This window comes from Heterodontus francisci, chromosome 22 (genome assembly GCF_036365525.1).
Source record: "Heterodontus francisci isolate sHetFra1 chromosome 22, sHetFra1.hap1, whole genome shotgun sequence".
Taxonomy (NCBI): domain Eukaryota; kingdom Metazoa; phylum Chordata; class Chondrichthyes; order Heterodontiformes; family Heterodontidae; genus Heterodontus; species Heterodontus francisci.
Genome location: NC_090392.1, coordinates 46,471,866 through 46,495,469, shown reverse-complemented (window position 1 = coordinate 46,495,469; position 23,604 = coordinate 46,471,866).

Genomic DNA, 23,604 nt, shown 5'->3' with positions numbered 1-23,604 from the left:
GGTGTCAGTGTGTCTGATTCTCTCTCTGGGTGTAGTTGTGTCTGATTCTCCCTCTGGGTGTAGGTGTGTCTGATTCTCTCTCTGGGTGCCAGTGTGTCTGATTCTCTTTCTGGTGTCAGTGTGTCTGATTCTCTCTCTGGGTGTCGGTGTTTCTGATTCTGCCTCTGGGTGTAGGTGTGTCTGATTCTCTCTCTGGGTGCCAGTGTGTCTGATTCTCTTTCTGGTGTCAGTATGTCTGATTCTCTCTCTGGGTGTCAGCGTGTCTGATTCTCTCTCTGGTGTCAGTGTGTCTGATTCTCTCTCTGGGTGTCAGTGTGTCTGATTCTCTCTCTGGTGTCAGTGTTTCTGATTCTCTCTCTGGATGTCAGTGTGTCTGGTTCACCCTCTGGGTGTAGGTGTGTCTGATTCTGACTCTGGGTGCCAGTGTGTCTGATTCTCTTTCTGGTGTCAGTGTTTCTGATTCTCTCTCTGGATGTCAGTGTGTCTGGTTCACCCTCTGGGTGTAGGTGTGTCTGATTCTGACTCTGGGTGCCAGTGTGTCTGATTCTCTCTCTGGTGTCAGTGTGTCTGATTCTCTCTCTGGGTGTCAGTGTGTCTGATTCTCTCTCTGGTGTCAGTGTTTCTGATTCTCTCTCTGGATGTCAGTGTGTCTGGTTCACCCTCTGGGTGTAGGTGTGTCTGATTCTGACTCTGGGTGCCAGTGTGTCTGATTCTCTCTCTGGTGTCAGTGTTTCTGATTCTCTCTCTGGTGTCAGTGTGTCTGATTCTCTCTCTGGGTGTCAGTGTGTCTGATTCTCTCTCTGGTGTCAGTGTTTCTGATTCTCTCTCTGGTGTCAGTGTGTCTGATTCTCTCTCTGGGTGTCAGCGTGTCTGATTCTCTCTCTGGTGTCTGTGTGTCTGATTCTCTCTCTGGGTGCCAGTGTGTCTGATTCTCTCTCTGGTGTCAGTGTTTCTGATTCTCTCTCTGGATGTCAGTGTGTCTGGTTCACCCTCTGGGTGTAGGTGTGTCTGATTCTGACTCTGGGTGCCAGTGTGTCTGATTCTCTTTCTGGTGTCAGTATGTCTGATTCTCTCTCTGGGTGTCAGCGTGTCTGATTCTCTCGCTGGTGTCAGTGTGTCTGATTCTCTCTCTGGGTGTCGGTGTGTCTGATTCTCTCTCTGGGTGTCAGTGTGTCTTATTCTCCTGTTGCCTTTCAGTGTTTCTGATTCTCTCTCTGGGTGTCAGTGTGTCTGATTCTCTCTCTTTTGTCAGTGTGTCTGATTCTCTCTCTGGGTGAAGGTGTGTCTTATTTTGTCTCTGGGTGCCAGTGTGTCTGATTCTCTCTGTGTGTAGGTGTGTCTGATTCTCTCTCTGGGTGTGAGTGTGTCTGATTCTCTCTCTGGGTGTCAGTGTGTCTGATTCTCCCGCTGGGTGTCAGTGTGTCTTATTCTCCCTCTGCTTTTCAGTGTTTCTGATTCTCTCTCTGGGTGTCGGTGTGTCTGATTCTCTCTCTGGGTGTCAGTGTGTCTTATTCTCCCTCTGCTTTTCAGTGTTTCTGATTCTCTCTCTGGGTGTCGGTGTGTCTGATTCTCTCTCTGGGTGTCAGTGTGTCTTATTCTCCCTCTGCTTTTCAGTGTTTCTGATTCTCTCTCTGGTGTCAGTGTGTCTGATACTCTCTCTGGGTGTCAGTGTGTCTTATTCTCTCTCTGCTTTTCAGTGTTTCTGATTCTCTCTATGGGTGTCAGAGTTTCTCATTCTCTCTCTGGAGTCAGTGTGTCTGATTCTCTCTCTGGTGTCAGTGTGTCTGATTCTCTCTCTGGGTGTTAGTTTTTTTCATTCTCTCTCTGGGTGTCAGTGAGTCTGATTCTCTCTCTGGGTGTCGGTGTGTCTGATTCTCTCTCTGGGTGTCTGTGTGTCTTATTCTCTCTCTGCTTTTCAGTGTTTCTGATTCTCTCTCTGGGTGTCAGTATGTCTGATTCTCTCTCTGGGTGTCTGTGTGTCTGATTCTCCCTCTGCTTTTCAGTGCTTCTGATTCTCTCTCTGGGTGTCAGTGTTTCTCATTCTCTCTCTGGTGTCAGTGTGTCTGTTTCTCTCTCTGGGTGTCACTGAGTCAGATTCTCCCTCTGCTTTTCAGTGCTTCTGATTCTCTCTCTGGGTGTCAGTGTTTCTCATTCTCTCTCTGGTGTCAGTGTGTCTGTTTCTCTCTCTGGGTGTCACTGAGTCAGATTCTCCCTCTGCTTTTCAGTGTTTCTGATTCTCTGTCTGGGTGTCAGTCTGTCTGATTCTCTCTCTGGGACTCAGTGTGTCTGATTCTCTGTCAGGTGTCGGTGTTTCTGATTCTCTCTCTGGGTGTCAGTGTCTCTGATTCTCCCTCTGGGTGTAGTTGTGTCTGATTCTGTCTCTGGGTGCCAGTGTGTCTGATTCTCTTTCTGGTGTCAGTGTGTCTGATTCTCTTTCTGGTGTCAGTGTGTCTGATTCTCCCTCTGGGTGTAGGTGTGTCTGATTCTGTCTCTGGGTGCCAGTGTGTCTGATTCTCTTTCTGGTGTCAGTGTGTCTGATTCTCTCTCTGGGTGTCGGTGTTTCTGATTCTCCCTCTGGGTGCAAGTGTGTCTGATTCTCTCTCTGGGTGTCAGTGTGTCTGATTCTCTTTCTGGTGTCAGTGTGTCTGATTCTCCCTCTGGGTGTAGGTGTGTCTGATTCTGTCTCTGGGTGCCAGTGTGTCTGATTCTCTTTCTGGTGTCAGTGTTTCTGATTCTCTCTCTGGGTGCAGGTGTGTCTGATTCTGTCTCTGGGTGCCAGTGTGTCTGATTCTCTTTCTGGTGTCAGTGTTTCTGATTCTCTCTCTGGGTGCAGGTGTGTCTGATTCTGTCTCTGGGTGCCATTGTGTCTGATTCTCTCTCTGGGTGTCAGTGTGTCTGATTCTCCCTCTGGGTGTAGGTGTGTCTGATTCTGTCTCTGGGTGCCAGTGTGTCTGATTCTCTTTCTGGTGTCAGTATGTCTGATTCTCTCTCTGGGTGTAGGTGTGTCTGATTCTATCTCTGGGTGCCAGTGTGTCTGATTCTCTTTCTGGTGTCAGTATGTCTGATTCTCCCTCTGGGTGTAGGTGTGTCTGATTCTGTCTCTGGGTGCCAGTGTGTCTGATTCTCTTTCTGGTGTCAGTGTTTCTGATTCTCTCTCTGGGTGCAGGTGTGTCTGATTCTGTCTCTGGGTGCCAGTGTGTCTGATTCTCTCTCTGGGTGTAGGTGTGTCTGATTCTATCTCTGGGTGCCAGTGTGTCTGATTCTCTTTCTGATGTCAGTATGTCTGATTCTCCCTCTGGGTGTCAGTGTGTCTGATTCTGTCTCTGGGTGCCAGTGTGTCTGATTCTCTTTCTGGTGACAGTATGTCTGATTCTCCCTCTGGGTGTAGGTGTGTCTGATTCTGTCTCTGGGTGTAGGTGTGTCTGATTCTGTCTCTGGGTGCCAGTGTGTCTGATTCTCTCTCTGGGTGTAGGTGTGTCTGATTCTATCTCTGGGTGTAGGTGTGTCTGATTCTGTCTCTGGGTGCCAGTGTGTCTGATTCTCTTTCTGGTGTCAGTATGTCTGATTCTCCCTCTGGGTGTAGGTGTGTCTGATTCTGTCTCTGGGTGCCAGTGTGTCTGATTCTCTTTCTGGTGACAGTATGTCTGATTCTCCCTCTGGGTGTAGGTGTGTCTGATTCTGTCTCTGGGTGTAGGTGTGTCTGATTCTGTCTCTGGGTGCCAGTGTGTCTGATTCTCTCTCTGGGTGTAGGTGTGTCTGATTCTATCTCTGGGTGCCAGTGTGTCTGATTCTCTTTCTGATGTCAGTATGTCTGATTCTGTCTCTGGGTGCCAGTGTGTCTGATTCTCTCTCTGGTGTCAGTGTTTCTTATTCTCTCTCAGGATGTCAGTGTGTCTGATTCACCCCCTGGGTGCAGGTGTGTCTGATTCACCCTCTGGGTGCCAGTGTGTCTGATTCTCTTTCTGGTGTCAGTCTGTCTGATTCTCTCTCTGGGTGTCAGTGTGTCTGATTCTCTCTCTGGTGTCAGTGTGTCTGATTCTCTCTCTGGGTGTCGGTGTGTCTGATTCTCTCTCTGGGTGTCAGTCTGTCTTATTCTCCCGTTGCCTTTCAGTGTTTCTGATTCTCTCTCTGGGTGTCAGTGAGTCTGATTCTCCCTCTGGGTGTCAGTGTGTCTGATTCTCTCTCTGGGTGTCAGTGTGTCTTATTCTCCCTCTGGGTGTGGATGTGTCTGTTTCTGTCTCTGGGTGCCAGTGTGTCTGATTCTCCCTCTGGGTGTCAGTGCGTCTGATTCTCTCTCTGGGTGTGGATGTGTCTGTTTCTGTCTCTGGGTGCCAGTGTGTCTGATTCTCCTTCTGGTGTCAGTGTGTCTTATTCTCCCTCTGGGTGTCAGTGTGTCTGATTCTCCCTCTGGGTGTGGATGTGTCTGTTTCTGTCTCTGGGTGCCAGTGTGTCTGATTCTCCCTCTGGGTGTCAGTGCGTCTGATTCTCTCTCTGGGTGTGGATGTGTCTGTTTCTGTCTCTGGGTGCCAGTGTGTCTGATTCTCCTACTGGTGTCAGTGTGTCTGATTCTCCCTTGGGATTTCAATGTGTCTGATTCTCTTTCTTTTGTCAGTGTGCCTGATTCTCTCTCTGGGTGTAGGTGTGTCTGATTCTCTCTCTTTTGTCAGTGTGTCTGATTCTCTCTGGGTGTCAGTGTGTCTGATTCTCTCGCTGGGTGTCAGTGTGTCTTATTCTCCCTCTGCTTTTCAGTGTTTCTGATTCTCTCTCTGGGTGTCAGTGAGTCTGATTCTCCCTCTGGGTGTCAGTGTGTCTGATTCTCTCTCTGGGTGTCAGTGTGTCTTATTCTCCCTCTGGGTGTGGATGTGTCTGTTTCTGTCTCTGGGTGCCAGTGTGTCTTATTCTCCCTCTGGGTGTCAGTGTGTCTGATTCTCCCTCTGGGTGTGGATGTGTCTGTTTCTGTCTCTGGGTGCCAGTGTGTCTGATTCTCCTACTGGTGTCAGTGTGTCTGATTCTCTCTCTGGGTGTAGGTGTGTCTGATTCTATCTCTGGGTGCCAGTGTGTCTGATTCTCTTTCTGGTGTCAGTATGTCTGATTCTCCCTCTGGGTGCCAGTGTGTCTGATTCTCCCTCTGGGTGTAGGTGTGTCTGATTCTGTCTCTGGGTGCCAGTGTGTCTGATTCTCTCTCTGGGTGTAGGTGTGTCTGATTCTATCTCTGGGTGCCAGTGTGTCTGATTCTCTTTCTGATGCCAGTATGTCTGATTCTCCCTCTGGGTGTAGGTGTGTCTGATTCTGTCTCTGGGTGCCAGTGTGTCTGATTCTCTTTCTGGTGTCAGTATGTCTGATTCTCCCTCTGGGTGTAGGTGTGTCTGATTCTGTCTCTGGGTGCCAGTGTGTCTGATTCTCTCTCTGGGTGTAGGTGTGTCTGATTCTATCTCTGGGTGCCAGTGTGTCTGATTCTCTCTCTGGGTGTAGGTGTGTCTGATTCTATCTCTGGGTGCCAGTGTGTCTGATTCTCTTTCTGATGTCAGTATGTCTGATTCTGTCTCTGGGTGCCAGTGTGTCTGATTCTTTCTCTGGTGTCAGTGTTTCTTATTCTCTCTCTGGATGTCAGAGTGTCTGATTCACCCTCTGGGTGTCAGTGTGTCTGATTCTCTCTCTGGGTGTAGGTGTGTCTGATTCTATCTCTGGGTGCCAGTGTGTCTGATTCTCTTTCTGGTGTCAGGATGTCTGATTCTCTCTCTGGGTGTCAGTGTGTCTGATTCTCTCTCTGGTGTCAGTGTGTCTGATTCTCTCTCTGGGTGTGAGTGTGTCTGATTCTCCCGCTGGGTGTGGATGTGTCTGATTCTCCCTCTGGGTGTCAGTGCGTCTGATTCTCTCTCTGGGTGTCAGTGTGTCTTATTCTCCCTCTGCTTTTCAGTGTTTCTGATTCTCTCTCTGTGTGTCAGTGTGTCTGATTCTCTCTCTGGGTGTCAGTGCGTCTTATTCTCCCTCTGCTTTTCTGTGTTTCTGATTCTCTCTCTGTGTGTCAGTGTGTCTGATTCTCTCTCTGGGTGTCAGTGAGTCTGATTCTCCCTCTGGGTGTCAGTGTGTCTGATTCTCCCTCTGGGTGTCAGTATGTCTTATTCTCCCTCTGCTTTTCTGTGTTTCTGATTCTCTCTCTGGGTGTCGGTGTTTCTGATTCTCTCTCTGGGTGTCAGTGTGTCTGATTCTCTCTCTGGGTGTAGGTGTGTCTGATTCTCTCTCTGGGTGTCAGTGTGTCTGATTCTCTCTCTGGGTGTCAGTATGTCTTATTCTCCCTCTGCTTTTCTGTGTTTCTGATTCTCTCTCTGGGTGTCGGTGTTTCTGATTCTCTCTCTGGGTGTCAGTGTGTCTGATTCTCTCTCTGGGTGTAGGTGTGTCTGATTCTCTCTCTGGGTGTCAGTGTGTCTGATTCTCCCTCTGGGTGTCAGTGTGTCTGATTCTCTCTCTGGGTGTCAGTGTGTCTGATTCTCTTTCTGGTGTCAGTGTGTCTGATTCTCCCTCTGGGTGCAGGTGTGTCTGATTCTCTCTCTGGGTGTCAGTGTGTCTGATTCTCTTTCTGGTGTCAGTGTTTCTGATTCTCTCTCTGGGTGCAGGTGTGTCTGATTCTCTCTCTGGGTGTCAGTGTGTCTGATTCTCTCTCTGGGTGTCAGTTTGTCTGATTCTCTTTCTGGTGTCAGTGTGTCTGATTCTCCCTCTGGGTGTAGGTGTGTCTGATTCTCTCTCTGGGTGTCAGTGTGTCTGATTCTCTTTCTGGTGTCAGTGTTTCTGATTCTCTCTCTGGGTGCAGGTGTGTCTGATTCTCTCTCTGGGTGTCAGTGTGTCTGATTCTCTCTCTGGGTGTCAGTTTGTCTGATTCTCTTTCTGGTGTCACTGTGTCTGATTCTCCCTCTGGGTGTAGGTGTGTCTGATTCTCTTTCTGGTGTCAGTATGTCTGATTCTCTCTCTGGGTGTAGGTGTGTCTGATTCTATCTCTGGGTGCCAGTGTGTCTGATTCTCTTTCTGGTGACAGTATGTCTGATTCTCTCTCTGGTGTCAGTGTGTCTGATTCTCTCTCTGGGTGTCAGTGTGTCTGATTCTCCCTCTGGGTGTAGGTGTGTCTGATTCTGGCTCTGGGTGCCAGTGTGTCTGATTCTCTTTCTGGTGTCAGTGTGTCTGATTCTCTCTCTGGGTGTAGGTGTGTCTGATTCTGTCTCTGGGTGCCAGTGTGTCTGATTCTCTCTCTGGGTGTAGGTGTGTCTGATTCTATCTCTGGGTGCCAGTGTGTCTGATTCTCTTTCTGATGTCAGTATGTCTGATTCTGTCTCTGGGTGCCAGTGTGTCTGATTCTCTCTCTGGTGTCAGTGTTTCTTATTCTCTCTCAGGATGTCAGTGTGTCTGATTCACCCTCTGGGTGTAGGTGTGTCTGATTCACCCTCTGGGTGCCAGTGTGTCTGATTCTCTTTCTGGTGTCAGTATGTCTGATTCTCTCTCTGGGTGTCAGTGTGTCTGATTCTGTCTCTGGGTGTCAGTGTGTCTGATTCTCTCTCTGGGTGCCAGTGTGTCTGATTCTCTCTCTGGGTGTCATCGTGTCTGATTCTCTCTCTGGTGTCAGTGTGTCTGATTCTCTCTCTGGGTGTCACTGTGTCTGATTCTCTCTCTGGGTGCCAGTGTGTCTGATTCTGTCTCTGGTGTCAGTCTGTCTGATTCTCTCTCTGGGTGTCAGTGTGTCTGATTCTCCCTCCGCTTTTCAGTGTTTCTGATTCTCTGTCTGGGTGTCAGTCTGTCTGATTCTCTCTCTGGGACTCAGTGTGTCTGATTCTCTCTCTGGGTGTCAGTGTGTCTGATTCTCTCTCTGGTGTCAGTGTGTCTTATTCTCCCGTTGCCTTTCAGTGTTTCTGATTCTCTCTCTGGGTGTCAGTGTGTCTGATTCTCCCTTGGGATTTCAATGTGTCTGATTCTCTTTCTTTTGTCAGTGTGCCTGATTCTCTCTCTGGGTGTCAGTGTGTCTGATTCTCTCTCTTTTGTCAGTGTGTCTGATTCTCTCTGTGTGTAGGTGTGTCTGATTCTCTCTCTGGGTGTCAGTGTGTCTTATTCTCCCTCTGCTTTTCAGTGTTTCTGATTCTCTCTCTGGGTGTCAGTGAGTCTGATTCTCCCTCTGGGTGTCAGTGTGTCTGATTCTCCCTCTGGGTGTGGATGTGTCTGTTTCTGTCTCTGGGTGCCAGTGTGTCTGATTCTCTTTCTGGTGTCAGTATGTCTGATTCTCCCTCTGGGTGTAGGTGTGTCTGATTCTGTCTCTGGGTGCCAGTGTGTCTGATTCTCTTTCTGGTGTCAGTATGTCTGATTCTCCCTCTGGGTGTAGGTGTGTCTGATTCTGTCTCTGGGTGCCAATGTGTCTGATTCTCTCTCTGGGTGTAGGTGTGTCTGATTCTATCTCTGGGTGCCAGTGTGTCTGATTCTCTTTCTGATGTCAGTATGTCTGATTCTGTCTCTGGGTGCCAGTGTGTCTGATTCTCTCTCTGGTGTCAGTGTTTCTTATTCTCTCTCTGGATGTCAGTGTGTCTGATTCACCCTCTGGGTGCCAGTGTGTCTGATTCTCTTTCTGGTGTCAGTATGTCTGATTCTCTCTCTGGGTGTCAGTGTGTCTGATTCTCTCTCTGGGTGTCGGTGTGTCTGATTCTCTCTCTGGGTGTCAGTGTGTCTGATTCTCTCTCTTTTGTCAGTGTGTCTGATTCTCTCTGTGTGTAGGTGTGTCTGATTCTCTCTCTGGGTGTGAGTGTGTCTGATTCTCTCTCTGGGTGTGAGTGTGTCTGATTCTCCCGCTGGGTGTGGATGTGTCTGATTCTGTCTCTGGGTGCCAGTGTGTCTGATTCTCCCTCTGGGTGTCAGAGCGTCTGATTCTCTCTCTGGGTGTCAGTGTGTCTTATTCTCCCTCTGCTTTTCAGTGTTTCTGATTCTCTCTCTGTGTGTCAGTGTGTCTGATTCTCTCTCTGGGTGTCAGTGCGTCTTATTCTCCCTCTGCTTTTCAGTGTTTCTGATTCTCTCTCTGGGTGTCAGTGTGTCTGATTCTCCCTCTGGGTGTGGATGTGTCTGTTTCTGTCTCTGGGTGCCAGTGTGTCTGATTCTCTCTCTGGGTGTCAGTGTGTCTTATTCTCCCTCTGCTTTTCTGTGTTTCTGATTCTCTCTCTGGGTGTCGGTGTGTCTGATTATCTCTCTGAGTGTCAGTGTGTCTTATTCTCTCTCTGCTTTTCAGTGTTTCTGATTCTCTCTATGGGTGTCAGTGTTTCTCATTCTCTCTCTGGAGACAGTGTGTCTGATTCTCTCTCTGGTGTCAGTGTGTCTGATTCTCTCTCTGGGTGTCAGTGTTTCTCATTCTCTCTCTGGAGTCAGTGTGTCTGATTCTCTCTCTGGTGTCAGTGTGTCTGATTCTCTCTCTGGGTGTTAGTTTTTCTCATTCTCTCTCTGGGTGTCAGTGAGTCTGATTCTCTCTCTGGGTGTAGGTGTGTCTGATTCTGTCTCTGGGTGTCAGTGTGTCTGATTCTCTCGCTGGCTGTAGCTGTGTCTGATACTCTCTCTGGGTGTCAGTGTGTCTGATTCTCTCTCTGGTTGTCAGTGTGTCTGATTCTCTCGCTGGATGTAGCTGTGTCTGATACTCTCTCTGGGTGTCAGTGTGTCTGATTCTCTCTCTGGGTGTCAGTGTGTCTGATTCTCCCTTTGGGTGTCAGTGTGTCTGATTCTCTCTCTGGTTGTAGTTGTGTCTGATTCTCTCTCTGGGTGTAGGTGTGTCTGATTCTCCCTTTGGGTGCCAGTGTGTTTGATTCTGTCTCTGGGTGCCAGTGTGTCTGATTCTCTCTCTGGTGTCAGTGTGTCTGATTCTGTCTCTGGGTGTCAGTGTGTCTGATTCTCTCTCTGGGTGCCAGTGTGTCTGATTCTCTCTCTGGGTGTCATTGTGTCTGATTCTCTCTCTGGTGTCAGTGTGTCTGATTCTCTCTCTGGGTGTCACTGTGTCTGATTCTCTCTCTGGGTGCCAGTGTGTCTGATTCTGTCTCTGGTGTCAGTCTGTCTGATTCTCTCTCAGGGTGTCAGTGTGTCTGATTCTCCCTCCGCTTTTCAGTGTTTCTGATTCTCTGTCTGGGTGTCAGTCTGTCTGATTCTCTCTCTGGGACTCAGTGTGTCTGATTCTCTGTCTGGGTGCCAGTGTGTCTGATTCTCTTTCTGGTGTCGGTGTGTCTGATTCTCTCTCTGGGTGTCGGTGTTTCTGATTCTCTCTCTGGGTGTAGGTGTGTCTGATTCTCTCTCTGGGTGTCAGTGTGTCTGATTCTCTCTCTGGGTGTAGGTGTGTCTGATTCTCTCTCTGGGACTCAGTGTGTCTGATTCTCTGTCTGGGTGCCAGTGTGTCTGATTCTCTTTCTGGTGTCGGTGTTTCTGATTCTCTCTCTGGGTGTAGGTGTGTCTGATTCTCTCTCTGGGTGTCAGTGTGTCTGATTCTCTTTCTGGTGTCAGTGTTTCTGATTCTCTCTCTGGGTGTCAGTGTGTCTGATTCTGTCTCTGGGTGCCAGTGTGTCTGATTCTCTTTCTGGTGTCAGTATGTCTGATTCTCTCTCTGGGTGTCAGTGTGTCTTATTCTCTCTCTGCTTTTCAGTGTTTCTGATTCTCTCTATGGGTGTCAGTGTTTCTCATTCTCTCTCTGGAGTCAGTGTGTCTGATTCTCTCTCTGGTGTCAGTGTGTCTGATTCTCTCTCTGGGTGTCAGTGTTTCTCATTCTCTCTCTGGAGTCAGTGTGTCTGATTCTCTCTCTGGTGTCAGTGTGTCTGATTCTCTCTCTGGGTGTTAGTTTTTCTCATTCTCTCTCTGGGTGTCAGTGAGTCTGATTCTCTCTCTGGGTGTAGCTGAGTCTGATTCTGTCTCTGGGTGTCAGTGTGTCTGATTCTCTCGCTGGCTGTCGCTGTGTCTGATACTCTCTCTGGGTGTCAGTGTGTCTGATTCTCTCTCTGGTTGTCAGTGTGTCTGATTCACTCGCTGGATGTAGTGTGTCTGATACTCTCTCTGGGTGTCAGTGTGTCTGATTCTCCCTTTGGGTGTCAGTGTGTCTGATTCTCTCTCTGGTTGTAGTTGTGTCTGATTCTCTCTCTGGGTGTAGGTGTGTCTGATTCTCCCTTTGGGTGCCAGTGTGTTTGATTCTGTCTCTGGGTGCCAGTGTGTCTGATTCTCTCTCTGGTGTCAGTGTGTCTGATTCTGTCTCTGGGTGTCAGTGTGTCTGATTCTCTCTCTGGGTGCCAGTGTGTCTGATTCTCTCTCTGGGTGTCATTGTGTCTGATTCTCTCTCTGGTGTCAGTGTGTCTGATTCTCTCTCTGGGTGTCACTGTGTCTGATTCTCTCTCTGGGTGCCAGTGTGTCTGATTCTGTCTCTGGTGTCAGTCTGTCTGATTCTCTCTCTGGGTGTCAGTGTGTCTGATTCTCCCTCCGCTTTTCAGTGTTTCTGATTCTCTGTCTGGGTGTCAGTCTGTCTGATTCTCTCTCTGGGACTCAGTGTGTCTGATTCTCTGTCTGGGTGCCAGTGTGTCTGATTCTCTTTCTGGTGTCGGTGTGTCTGATTCTCTCTCTGGGTGTCGGTGTTTCTGATTCTCTCTCTGGGTGTAGGTGTGTCTGATTCTCTCTCTGGGTGTCAGTGTGTCTGATTCTCTCTCTGGGTGTAGGTGTGTCTGATTCTCTCTCTGGGACTCAGTGTGTCTGATTCTCTGTCTGGGTGCCAGTGTGTCTGATTCTCTTTCTGGTGTCGGTGTTTCTGATTCTCTCTCTGGGTGTAGGTGTGTCTGATTCTCTCTCTGGGTGTCAGTGTGTCTGATTCTCTTTCTGGTGTCAGTGTTTCTGATTCTCTCTCTGGGTGTCAGTGTGTCTGATTCTGTCTCTGGGTGCCAGTGTGTCTGATTCTCTTTCTGGTGTCAGTATGTCTGATTCTCTCTCTGGGTGTCAGTGTGTCTTATTCTCTCTCTGCTTTTCAGTGTTTCTGATTCTCTCTATGGGTGTCAGTGTTTCTCATTCTCTCTCTGGAGTCAGTGTGTCTGATTCTCTCTCTGGTGTCAGTGTGTCTGATTCTCTCTCTGGGTGTCAGTGTTTCTCATTCTCTCTCTGGAGCCAGTGTGTCTGATTCTCTCTCTGGTGTCAGTGTGTCTGATTCTCTCTCTGGGTGTTAGTTTTTCTCATTCTCTCTCTGGGTGTCAGTGAGTCTGATTCTCTCTCTGGGTGTAGCTGAGTCTGATTCTGTCTCTGGGTGTCAGTGTGTCTGATTCTCTCGCTGGCTGTCGCTGTGTCTGATACTCTCTCTGGGTGTCAGTGTGTCTGATTCTCTCTCTGGTTGTCAGTGTGTCTGATTCACTCGCTGGATGTAGTGTGTCTGATACTCTCTCTGGGTGTCAGTGTGTCTGATTCTCCCTTTGGGTGTCAGTGTGTCTGATTCTCTCTCTGGTTGTAGTTGTGTCTGATTCTCTCTCTGGGTGTAGGTGTGTCTGATTCTCCCTTTGGGTGCCAGTGTGTTTGATTCTGTCTCTGGGTGCCAGTGGGTCTGATTCTCTCTCTGGTGTCAGTGTGTCTGATTCTGTCTCTGGGTGTCAGTGTGTCTGATTCTCTCTCTGGGTGCCAGTGTGTCTGATTCTCTCTCTGGGTGTCATTGTGTCTGATTCTCTCTCTGGTGTCAGTGTGTCTGATTCTCTCTCTGGGTGTCACTGTGTCTGATTCTCTCTTTGGGTGCCAGTGTGTCTGATTCTGTCTCTGGTGTCAGTCTGTCTGATTCTCTCTCTGGGTGTCAGTGTGTCTGATTCTCCCTCCGCTTTTCAGTGTTTCTGATTCTCTGTCTGGGTGTCAGTCTGTCTGATTCTCTCTCTGGGACTCAGTGTGTCTGATTCTCTGTCTGGGTGCCAGTGTGTCTGATTCTCTTTCTGGTGTCGGTGTGTCTGATTCTCTCTCTGGGTGTCGGTGTTTCTGATTCTCTCTCTGGGTGTAGGTGTGTCTGATTCTCTCTCTGGGTGTCAGTGTGTCTGATTCTCTCTCTGGGTGTAGGTGTGTCTGATTCTCTCTCTGGGACTCAGTGTGTCTGATTCTCTGTCTGGGTGCCAGTGTGTCTGATTCTCTTTCTGGTGTCGGTGTTTCTGATTCTCTCTCTGGGTGTAGGTGTGTCTGATTCTCTCTCTGGGTGTCAGTGTGTCTGATTCTCTTTCTGGTGTCAGTGTTTCTGATTCTCTCTCTGGGTGTCAGTGTGTCTGATTCTGTCTCTGGGTGCCAGTGTGTCTGATTCTCTTTCTGGTGTCAGTATGTCTGATTCTCTCTCTGGGTGTCAGTGTGTCTTATTCTCTCTCTGCTTTTCAGTGTTTCTGATTCTCTCTATGGGTGTCAGTGTTTCTCATTCTCTCTCTGGAGTCAGTGTGTCTGATTCTCTCTCTGGTGTCAGTGTGTCTGATTCTCTCTCTGGGTGTCAGTGTTTCTCATTCTCTCTCTGGAGTCAGTGTGTCTGATTCTCTCTCTGGTGTCAGTGTGTCTGATTCTCTCTCTGGGTGTTAGTTTTTCTCATTCTCTCTCTGGGTGTCAGTGAGTCTGATTCTCTCTCTGGGTGTAGCTGAGTCTGATTCTGTCTCTGGGTGTCAGTGTGTCTGATTCTCTCGCTGGCTGTCGCTGTGTCTGATACTCTCTCTGGGTGTCAGTGTGTCTGATTCTCTCTCTGGTTGTCAGTGTGTCTGATTCACTCGCTGGATGTAGTGTGTCTGATACTCTCTCTGGGTGTCAGTGTGTCTGATTCTCCCTTTGGGTGTCAGTGTGTCTGATTCTCTCTCTGGTTGTAGTTGTGTCTGATTCTCTCTCTGGGTGTAGGTGTGTCTGATTCTCCCTTTGGGTGCCAGTGTGTCTGATTCTGTCTCTGGGTGCCAGTGGGTCTGATTCTCTCTCTGGTGTCAGTGTGTCTGATTCTGTCTCTGGGTGTCAGTGTGTCTGATTCTCTCTCTGGGTGCCAGTGTGTCTGATTCTCTCTCTGGGTGTCATTGTGTCTGATTCTCTCTCTGGTGTCAGTGTGTCTGATTCTCTCTCTGGGTGTCACTGTGTCTGATTCTCTCTCTGGGTGTCAGTGTGTCTGATTCTCCCTCCGCTTTTTCAGTGTTTCTGATTCTCTGTCTGGGTGTCAGTCTGTCTGATTCTCTCTCTGGGACTCAGTGTGTCTGATTCTCTGTCTGGGTGCCAGTGTGTCTGATTCTCTTTCTGGTGTCGGTGTGTCTGATTCTCTCTCTGGGTGTCGGTGTTTCTGATTCTCTCTCTGGGTGTAGGTGTGTCTGATTCTCTCTCTGGGTGTCAGTGTGTCTGATTCTCTCTCTGGGTGTAGGTGTGTCTGATTCTCTCTCTGGGACTCAGTGTGTCTGATTCTCTGTCTGGGTGCCAGTGTGTCTGATTCTCTTTCTGGTGTCGGTGTTTCTGATTCTCTCTCTGGGTGTAGGTGTGTCTGATTCTGTCTCTGGTGTCAGTGTGTCTGATTCTCCCTCTGGGTGTAAGTGTGTCTGATTCTCTCTCTGGGTGTCAGTGTGTCTGATTCTCTCTCTGGGTGTAGGTGTGTCTGATTCTCTCTCTGGGACTCAGTGTGTCTGATTCTCTGTCTGGGTGCCAGTGTGTCTGATTCTCTTTCTGGTGTCAGTGTGTCTGATTCTCCCTCTGGGTGTAGGTGTGTCTGATTCTGTCTCTGGGTGCCAGTGTGTCTGATTCTCTTTCTGGTGTCAGTATGTCTGATTCTCTCTCTGGGTGTCAGTGTGTCTGATTCTCTCTCTGGGTGTAGGTGTGTCTGATTCTATCTCTGGGTGCCAGTGTGTCTGATTCTCTTTCTGGTGTCAGTATGTCTGATTCTGTCTCTGGGTGCCAGTGTGTCTGATTCTCTTTCTTTTGTCAGTGTGCCTGATTCTCTCTCTGGGTGTCAGTGTGTCTGATTCTCTCTCTTTTGTCAGTGTGTCTGATTCTCTCTCTGGGTGAAGTTGTGTCTTATTTTGTCTCTGGGTGCCAGTGTGTCTGATTCTCTCTGTGTGTAGGTGTGTCTGATTCTCTCCCTGGGTGTGAGTGTGTCTGATTCTCTCTCTGGGTGTCAGTATGTCTGATTCTCTTTCTGGGTGTCAGTGTGTCTGATTCTCTCTCTGGTGTCAGTGTGTCTGATTCTCTCTCTGGGTGTCGGTGTGTCTGATTCTCTCTCTGGGTGTCAGTGTGTCTTATTCTCCCGTTGCCTTTCAGTGTTTCTGATTCTCTCTCTGGGTGTCAGTGTGTCTGATTCTCCCTTGGGATGTCAGTGTGCCTGATTCTCTCTCTGGGTGTCAGTGTGTCTGATTCTCTCTCTTTTGTCAGTGTGTCTGATTCTCTCTCTGGGTGAAGTTGTGTCTTATTTTGTCTTTGGGTGCCAGTGTGTCTGATTCTCTCTGTGTGAGTGTGTCTGATTCTCTCTCTGGGTGTCAGTGTGTCTGATTCTCTCTCTTTTGTCAGTGTGTCTGATTCTCTCTCTGGGTGAAGTTGTGTCTTATTTTGTCTCTGTGTGAGTGTGTCTGATTCTCTCTCTGGGTGTCAGTGTGTCTGATTCTCTCTCTTTTGTCAGTGTGTCTGATTCTCTCTCTGGGTGAAGTTGTGTCTTATTTTGTCTCTGTGTGAGTGTGTCTGATTCTCTCTCTGGGTGTCAGTGTGTCTGATTCTCTCTCTTTTGTCAGTGTGTCTGATACTCTCTCTGGGTGAAGTTGTGTCTTATTTTGTCTCTGGGTGCCAGTGTGTCTGATTCTCCCTCTGGGTGTCAGTGCGTCTGATTCTCTCTCTGGGTGTGAGTGTGTCTGATTCTCCCTCTGGGTGTCAGTGAGTCTGATTCTTCCTCTGGGTGTCAGTGTGTCTGATTCTCCCGCTGGGTGTGGATGTGTCTGATTCTCCCTCTGGGTGCCAGTGTGTCTGATTCTCTCTCTGGGTGTCAGTGTGTCTTATTCTCCCTCTGCTTTTCTGTGTTTCTGATTCTCTCTCTGGGTGTCGGTGTGTCTGATTATCTCTCTGGGTGTCAGTGTGTCTTATTCTCCCTCTGCTTTTCTGTGTTTCTGATTCTCTCTCTGGGTGTCGGTGTGTCTGATTATCTCTCTGGGTGTCAGTGTGTCTGATTCTCTCTCTGGGTGTTAGTTTTTCTCATTCTCTCTCTGGGTGTCAGTGAGTCTGATTCTCTCTCTGCGTGTAGCTGTGTCTGATTCTGTCTCTGGGTGTCAGTGTGTCTGATTCTGTCTCTGGTTGTAGTTGTGTCTGATTCTCTCTCTAGGTGTAGGTGTGTCTGATTCTGTCTCTGGGTGCCAGTGTGTCTGATTCTCCCTTTGGGTGCCAGTGTGTCTGATTCTGTCTCTGGGTGCCAGTGTGTCTGATTCTGTCTCTCTGGTTGTAGGTGTGTCTGATACTCTCTCTGGGTGTCATTGTGTCTGATTCTCTCTCTGGTGTCAGTGTGTCTGATTCTCTCTCTGGGTGTCAGTGTGTCTGATTCTCCCTCTGCTTTTCAGTGTTTCTGATTCTCTCTCTGGGTGTCAGTGTGTCTGATTCTCCCTCTGCTTTTCAGTGCTTCTGATTCTCTCTCTGGGTGTCAGTGTTTCTCGTTCTCTCTCTGGTGTCAGTGTGTCTGTTTCTCTCTCTGGGTGTCACTGTGTCTGATTCTCCCTCTGCTTTTCAGTGTTTCTGATTCTCTGTCTGGGTGTCAGTCTGTCTGATTCTCTCTCTGGGACTCAGTGTGTCTGATTCTCTGTCTGGGTGCCAGTGTGTCTGATTCTCTTTCTGGTGTCAGTATGTCTGATTCTCTCTCTGGGTGTCAGTGTGTCTGAATCTCTCTCTGGGTGTCAGTGTGTCTGATTCTCTCTCTGGGTGTAGGTGTGTCTGATTCTCTTTCTGGTGTCAGTATGTCTGATTCTGTCTCTGGGTGCCAGTGTGTCTGATTCTCTTTCTTTTGTCAGTGTGCCTGATTCTCTCTCTGGGTGTCAGTGTGTCTGATTCTCTCTCTTTTGTCAGTGTGTCTGATTCTCTCTCTGGGTGAAGTTGTGTCTTATTTTGTCTCTGGGTGCCAGTGTGTCTGATTCTCTCTGTGTGTAGGTGTGTCTGATTCTCTCTCTGGGTGTGAGTGTGTCTGATTCTCTCTCTGGGTGTCAGTATGTCTGATTCTCTTTCTGGGTGTCAGTGTGTCTGATTCTCTCTCTGGTGTCAGTGTGTCTGATTCTCTCTCTGGGTGTCGGTGTGTCTGATTCTCTCTCTGGGTGTCAGTGTGTCTTATTCTCCCGTTGCCTTTCAGTGTTTCTGATTCTCTCTTTGGGTGTCAGTGTGTCTGATTCTCCCTTGGGATGTCAGTGTGTCTGATTCTCTCTCTTTTGTCAGTGTGTCTGATTCTCTCTCTGGGTGAAGTTGTGTCTTATTTTGTCTCTGGGTGCCAGTGTGTCTGATTCTCTCTGTGTGAGTGTGTCTGATTCTCTCTCTGGGTGTCAGTGTGTCTGATTCTCTCTCTTTTGTCAGTGTGTCTGATTCTCTCTCTGGGTGAAGTTGTGTCTTATTTTGTCTCTGGGTGCCAGTGTGTCTGATTCTCTCTGTGTGTAGGTGTGTCTGATTCTCTCTCTGGGTGTGAGTGTGTCTGATTCTCTCTCTGGGTGAAGTTGTGTCTTATTTTGTCTCTGGGTGCCAGTGTGTCTGATTCTCTCTGTGTGTAGGTGTGTCTGATTCTCTCTCTGGGTGTGAGTGTGTCTGATTCTCTCTCTGGGTGAAGTTGTGTCTGATTCTCTCTCTGGGTGTCAGTGTGTCTTATTCTCCCTCTGCTTTTCAGTGTTTCTGATTCTCTCTCTGGGTCCCAGTGTGTCTGATTCTCCCTCTGGGTGTCAGTGTGTCTTATTCTCCCTCTGCTTTTCAGTGTTTCTGATTCTCTCTCTGTGTGTCAGTGTGTCTGATTCTCTCTCTGGGTGTCAGTGTGTCTTATTCTCCCTCTGCTTTTCAGTGTTTCTGATTCTCTCTCTGGGTCCCAGTGTGTCTGATTCTCTCTCTGTGTGTCAGTGTGTCTGATTCTCTCTCTGGGTGTCAGTGTGTCTGATTCTCTCTCTGGTGTCAGTGTGTCTTATTCTCCCTCTGCTTTTCAGTGTTTCTGATTCTCTCTCTGTGTGTCAGTGTGTCTGATTCTCTCTCTGGGTGTCAGTGTGTCTTATTCTCCCTCTGCTTTTCAGTGTTTCTGATTCTCTCTCTGGGTGTCAGTGAGTCTGATTCTCCCTCTGGGTGTCAGTGTGTCTGATTCTCCCTCTGGGTGTCAGTGTGTCTTATTCTCCCTCTGCTTTTCTGTGTTTCTGATTCTCTCTCTGGGTGTCGGTGTGTCTGATTATCTCTCTGGGTGTCAGTGTGTCTTATTCTCTCTCTGCTTTTCAGTGTTTCTGATTCTCTCTATGGGTGTCAGTGTTTCTCAGTCTCTCTCTGGAGTCAGTGTGTCTAATTCTCTCTCTGGGTGTTAGTTTTTCTCATTCTCTCTCTGGGTGTCAGTGTGTCTGATTCTGTCTCTGGTTGTAGTTGTGTCTGATTCTCTTTCTGGGTGTAGGTGTGTCTGATTCTCTCTCTGGGTGCCAGTGTGTCTGATTCTCCCTTTGGGTGCCAGTGTGTCTGATTCTGTCTCTGGGTGCCAGTGTGTCTGATTCTGTCTCTCTGGATGTAGGTGTGTCTGATTCTCTCTCTGGGTGTCATTGTGTCTGATTCTCTCTCTGGTGTCAGTGTGTCTGATTCTCTCTCTGGGTGCCAGTGTGTCTGATTCTGTCTCTGGTGTCAGTGTGTCTGATTCTCTCTCTGGGTGTCAGTGTGTCTGATTCTCCCTCTGCTTTTCAGTGTTTCTGATTCTCTCTCTGGGTGTCAGTGTGTCTGATTCTCTCTCTGGGTGTCTGTGTGTCTGATTCTCCCTCTGCTTTTCAGTGCTTCTGATTCTCTCTCTGGGTGTCAGTGTTTCTCGTTCTCTCTCTGGTGTCAGTGTGTCTGTTTCTCTCTCTGGGTGTCACTGTGTCTGATTCTCCCTCTGCTTTTCAGTATTTCTGATTCTCTGTCTGGGTGTCAGTCTGTCTGATTCTCTCTCTGGGACTCAGTGTGTCTGATTCTCTGTCTGGGTGCCAGTGTGTCTGATTCTCTTTCTGGTGTCAGTGTGTCTGATTCTCTCTCTGGGTGTCACTGTGTCTGATTCTCCCTCTGCTTTTCAGTGTTTCTGATTCTCTGTCTGGGTGTCAGTCTGTCTGATTCTCTCTCTGGGACTCAGTGTGTCTGATTCTCTGTCTGGGTGCCAGTGTGTCTGATTCTCTTTCTGGTGTCAGTGTGTCTGATTCTCTCTCTGGGTGTCGATGTGTCTGATTCTCTCTCTGGGTGTCAGTGTGTCTGATTCTCTCTCTGGGTGCCAGTGTGTCTGATTCTGTCTCTGGTGTCAGTCTGACTGATTCTCTCTCTGGGTGTCAGTGTGTCTGATTCTCCCTCCGCTTTTCAGTGTTTCTGATTCTCTGTCTGGGTGTCAGTCTGTCTGATTCTCTCTCTGGGACTCAGTGTGTCTGATTCTCTGTCTGGGTGCCAGTGTGTCTGATTCTCTTTCTGGTGTCAGTGTGTCTGATTCTCTCTCTGGGTGTCACTGTGTCTGATTCTCCCTCTGCTTTTCAGTGTTTCTGATTCTCTGTCTGGGTGTCAGTCTGTCTGATTCTCTCTCTGGGACTCAGTGTGTCTGATTCTCTGTCTGGGTGCCAGTGTGTCTGATTCTCTCTCTGGGTGTCGATGTGTCTGATTCTCTCTCTGGGACTCAGTGTGTCTGATTCTCTCTCTGGTGTCAGTGTGTCTGATTCTCTCTCTGGGTGTCGATGTGTCTGATTCTCTCTCTGGGTGTCGGTGTGTCTGATTCTCTCTCTGGGTGTCAGTGTGTCTTATTCTCCCGTTGCTTTTCAGTGTTTCTGATTCACTCTCTGGGTGTCAGTGTGTCTGATTCTCCCTTGGGGTGTCAATGTGTCTGATTCTCTTTCTGGTGTCAGTGTGCCTGATTCTCTCACTGGGTGTCAGTGTTTCTGATTCTCTCTCTTTTGTCAGTGTGTCTGATTCTCTCTCTGGGTGAAGGTGTGTCTGATTTTGTCTCTGGGTGCCAGTGTTTCTGATTCTCTCTCTGGGTGTGAGTGTGTCTGATTCTCTCTCTGGGTGCCAGTGTGTCTGATTCTCTCTCTGGGTGTCAGTGTGTCTGATTCTCTGTCTGGGTGTCAGTGTGTCTTATTCTCCCTCTGCTTTTCAGTGTTTCTGATTCTCTCTCTGGGTGTCAGTGAGTCTGATTCTCCCTCTGTGTGTGGATGTGTCTGATTCTCTCTCTGGGTGTCAGTGTGTCTGATTCTCTCTCTGGGTGTTAGTGTGTCTGATTCTCCCTCTGGGTGTGGATGTGTATGATTCTGTCTCTGGGTGCCAGTTTGTCTGATTCTCTCTCTGGGTGTCAGTGTGTCTGATTCTCTCTCTGGGTGTTAGTGTGTCTGATTCTCCCTCTGGGTGTGGATGTGTATGATTCTGTCTCTGGGTGCCAGTGTGTCTGATTCTCTCTCTGGGTGTCAGTGTGTCTGATTCTCTCTCTGGGTGTCAGTGTGTCTTATTCTCTCTCTGGGTGTGGATGTGTATGATTCTGTCTCTGGGTGCTAGTTTGTCTGATTCTCTCTCTGGGTGTCAGTGTGTCTGATTCTCTCTCTGGGTGTTAGTGTGTCTGATTCTCCCTCTGGGTGTGGATGTGTATGATTCTGTCTCTGGGTGTCAGTGTGTCTGATTCTCTCTCTGGGTGTCAGTGTTTCTGATTCTCTCTCTGGGTGTTAGTGTGTCTGATTCTCCCTCTGGGTGTGGATGTGTATGATTCTGTCTCTGGGTGCCAGTGTGTCTGATTCTCTCTCTGGGTGTCAGTGTGTCTGATTCTCTCTCTGGGTGTCAGTGTGTCTGATTCTCTCTCTGGGTGTCAGTGTTTCTGATTCTCTCTCTGGGTGTTAGTGTGTCTGATTCTCCCTCTGGGTGTGGATGTGTATGATTCTGTCTCTGGGTGCCAGTGTGTCTGATTCTCTCTCTGGGTGTCAGTGTGTCTGATTCTCTCTCTGGGTGTCAGTGTGTCTTATTCTCCCTTTGCTTTTCTGTGTTTCTGATTCTCTCTCTGGGTGTCGGTGTGTCTGATTCTCTCTCTGGGTGTCAGTGTGTCTGATTCTCTCTCTGCTTTTCAGTGTTTCTGATTCTCTCTATGGGTGTCAGTGTTTCTCATTCTCTCTCTGGAGTCAGTGTGTCTGATTCTCTCTCTGGGTGTCGGTGTGTCTGATTCTCTCTCTGGGTGTCAGTGTGTCTGATTCTCTCTCTGGGTGTAGGTGTGTCTGATTCTGTGTCTGGGTGCCAGTGTGTCTGATTCTCCCTTTTGGTGCCAGTGTGTCTGATTCTGTCTCTGGGTGCCAGTCTGTCTGATTCTCTCTCTGGTTGTAGGTGTGTCTGATTCTCTCTCTGGTTGTCAGTGTGTCTGATTCTCCCTCTGCTTTTCAGTGCTTCTGATTCTCTCTCTGGGTGTCAGTGTTTCTCGTTCCCTCTCTGGTGTCAGTGTGTCTGTTTCTCTCTCTGGGTGTCACTGTGTCTGATTCTCCCTCTGCTTTTCAGTGTTTCTGATTCTCTCTATGGGTGTCAGTGTTTCTCATTCTCTCTCTGGAGTCAGTGTGTCTGATTCTCTCTCTGGTGTCAGTGTGTCTGATTCTCTCTCTGGGTGTTAGTTTTTCTCATTCTCTCTCTGGGTGTCAATGTGTCTGATTCTTTCTCTGGGTGTCAGTGTGTCTGATTCTCTCTCTGGGTGTAGGTGTGTCTGATTCTGTGTCTGGGTGCCAGTGTGTCTGATTCTCCCTTTTGGTGCCAGTGTGTCTGATTCTGTCTCTGGGTGCCAGTCTGTCTGATTCTCTCTCTGGTTGTTGGTGTGTCTGATTCTCTCTCTGGGTGTCAGTGTGTCTGATTCTCCCTTTGCTTTTCAGTGCTTCTGATTCTCTCTCTGGGTGTCAGTGTTTCTCGTTCCCTCTCTGGTGTCAGTGTGTCTGTTTCTCTCTCTGGGTGTCACTGTGTCTGATTCTCCCTCTGCTTTTCAGTGTTTTTGATTCTCTGTCTGGGTGTCAGTCTGTCTGATTCTCTCTCTGGGACTCAGTGTGTCTGATTCTCTGTCTGGGTGTCTGTAAGTCTGATTCTCTCTCTGGGACTCAGTGTGTCTGATTCTCTCTCTGGTTGTCAGTAAGTCTGATTCTCTCTCTTTAGTTGTCATTCTGTCTGATTCTCTCTCTCTGGGTGTATGTCTGTCTGATTCTCACTCTGAGATTAGCTGTGTCTGATTCTCTCTCTGGGACTCAGTGTGTCTGATTCTCTGTCTGGGTGTCAGTATGTCTGATTCTCTCTCTGGGACTCAGTGTGTCTGATTCTCTCTCTGGTTGTCAGTAAGTCTGATTCTCTCTCTTTAGGTGTCATTCTGTCTGATTCTCTCTCTCTGGGTGTATGTCTGTCTGATTCTCTCTCTGAGATTAGCTGTGTCTGATTCTGTCTCTGGCTGTCAGTGTGTCTGATTCGCTCTCTCGGTGTCGGTGTGTCTGATTTTCTCTGTGGCTGTCAGTGTGTCTGATTCTCTCTCTTGGTGTTGGTGTGTCTGATTCTTTCTCTTTCGGTGTCATTGTGTCTGAGTCTCTCTCTGGTTGTCGGTGTGTCTGATTCTCTTTCTGGGAGTTTGTGTGTCTGATTCTCTCTCTGCTTTTCAGTGTGTCTGATTCTCTCTGGGTGTCAGTGTATCTGATTCTCTGTCTGGGACTCAGTGTGTCTGATTCTCTCTCTGGGTGTCAGTAAGTCTGATTCTCTCTCTGGGTGTTGGTGTGTCTGATTCTCTCTCTTTAGGTGTCATTGTGTCTGATTCTCTCTCTGGGTGTCAGTGTTTCTGGTCCTTTCTTTTTGTAGCAATGCCCCTCTGACTCCATTCCTTCCTCTAATCTCATCCCTTGTCTTGTATTCACGATACCCTCCAACCTTCTCCTCTCTGATCCCGAAAGATCTGTCCTTCGCAAAGGCCTACCCTTCTTCCCCTTACCACCCACCCACCTCAGTGTATTTTTAATTCGTCCTAACACTGAGCCTTTTTCCCATCGCCTTCGCCTGCTCAGCCTCTTCATTGGCCGGGAGTCTTCTGCCTGCTCAGTGGACATTTTTCCCAGCTCCAGTATTCTCCTTCCACATGGACCCCTCCTTCTGATCACTTACGCTCTATAGATCTTTTCTTGAGAGCAGGAAGTGTGACATTGGCACTCACAATTTCTCTCCTCCCCTCACTCATGCTACCCTATCTCCCTCTGAACCTGCCGCACTTTGTTCTCTCTGATACAACTCCAATATTGTCAACAAATCTGTTGACAATGGTGGTGCTGCTGTTGTCTGGCAAACCGTCCTCTATCTTCCAGAGGCTGATCGCCAACTCTCTGATACTTCCTCCTTCCCCACCTTGTCCACAACCCCACTACCAAATATCATTGCTTTTCAGATGGTCACTGACCTCATCTGCTTTGAAGATCTTCTCTCCATGACCTCCAACCTCATCGTCCC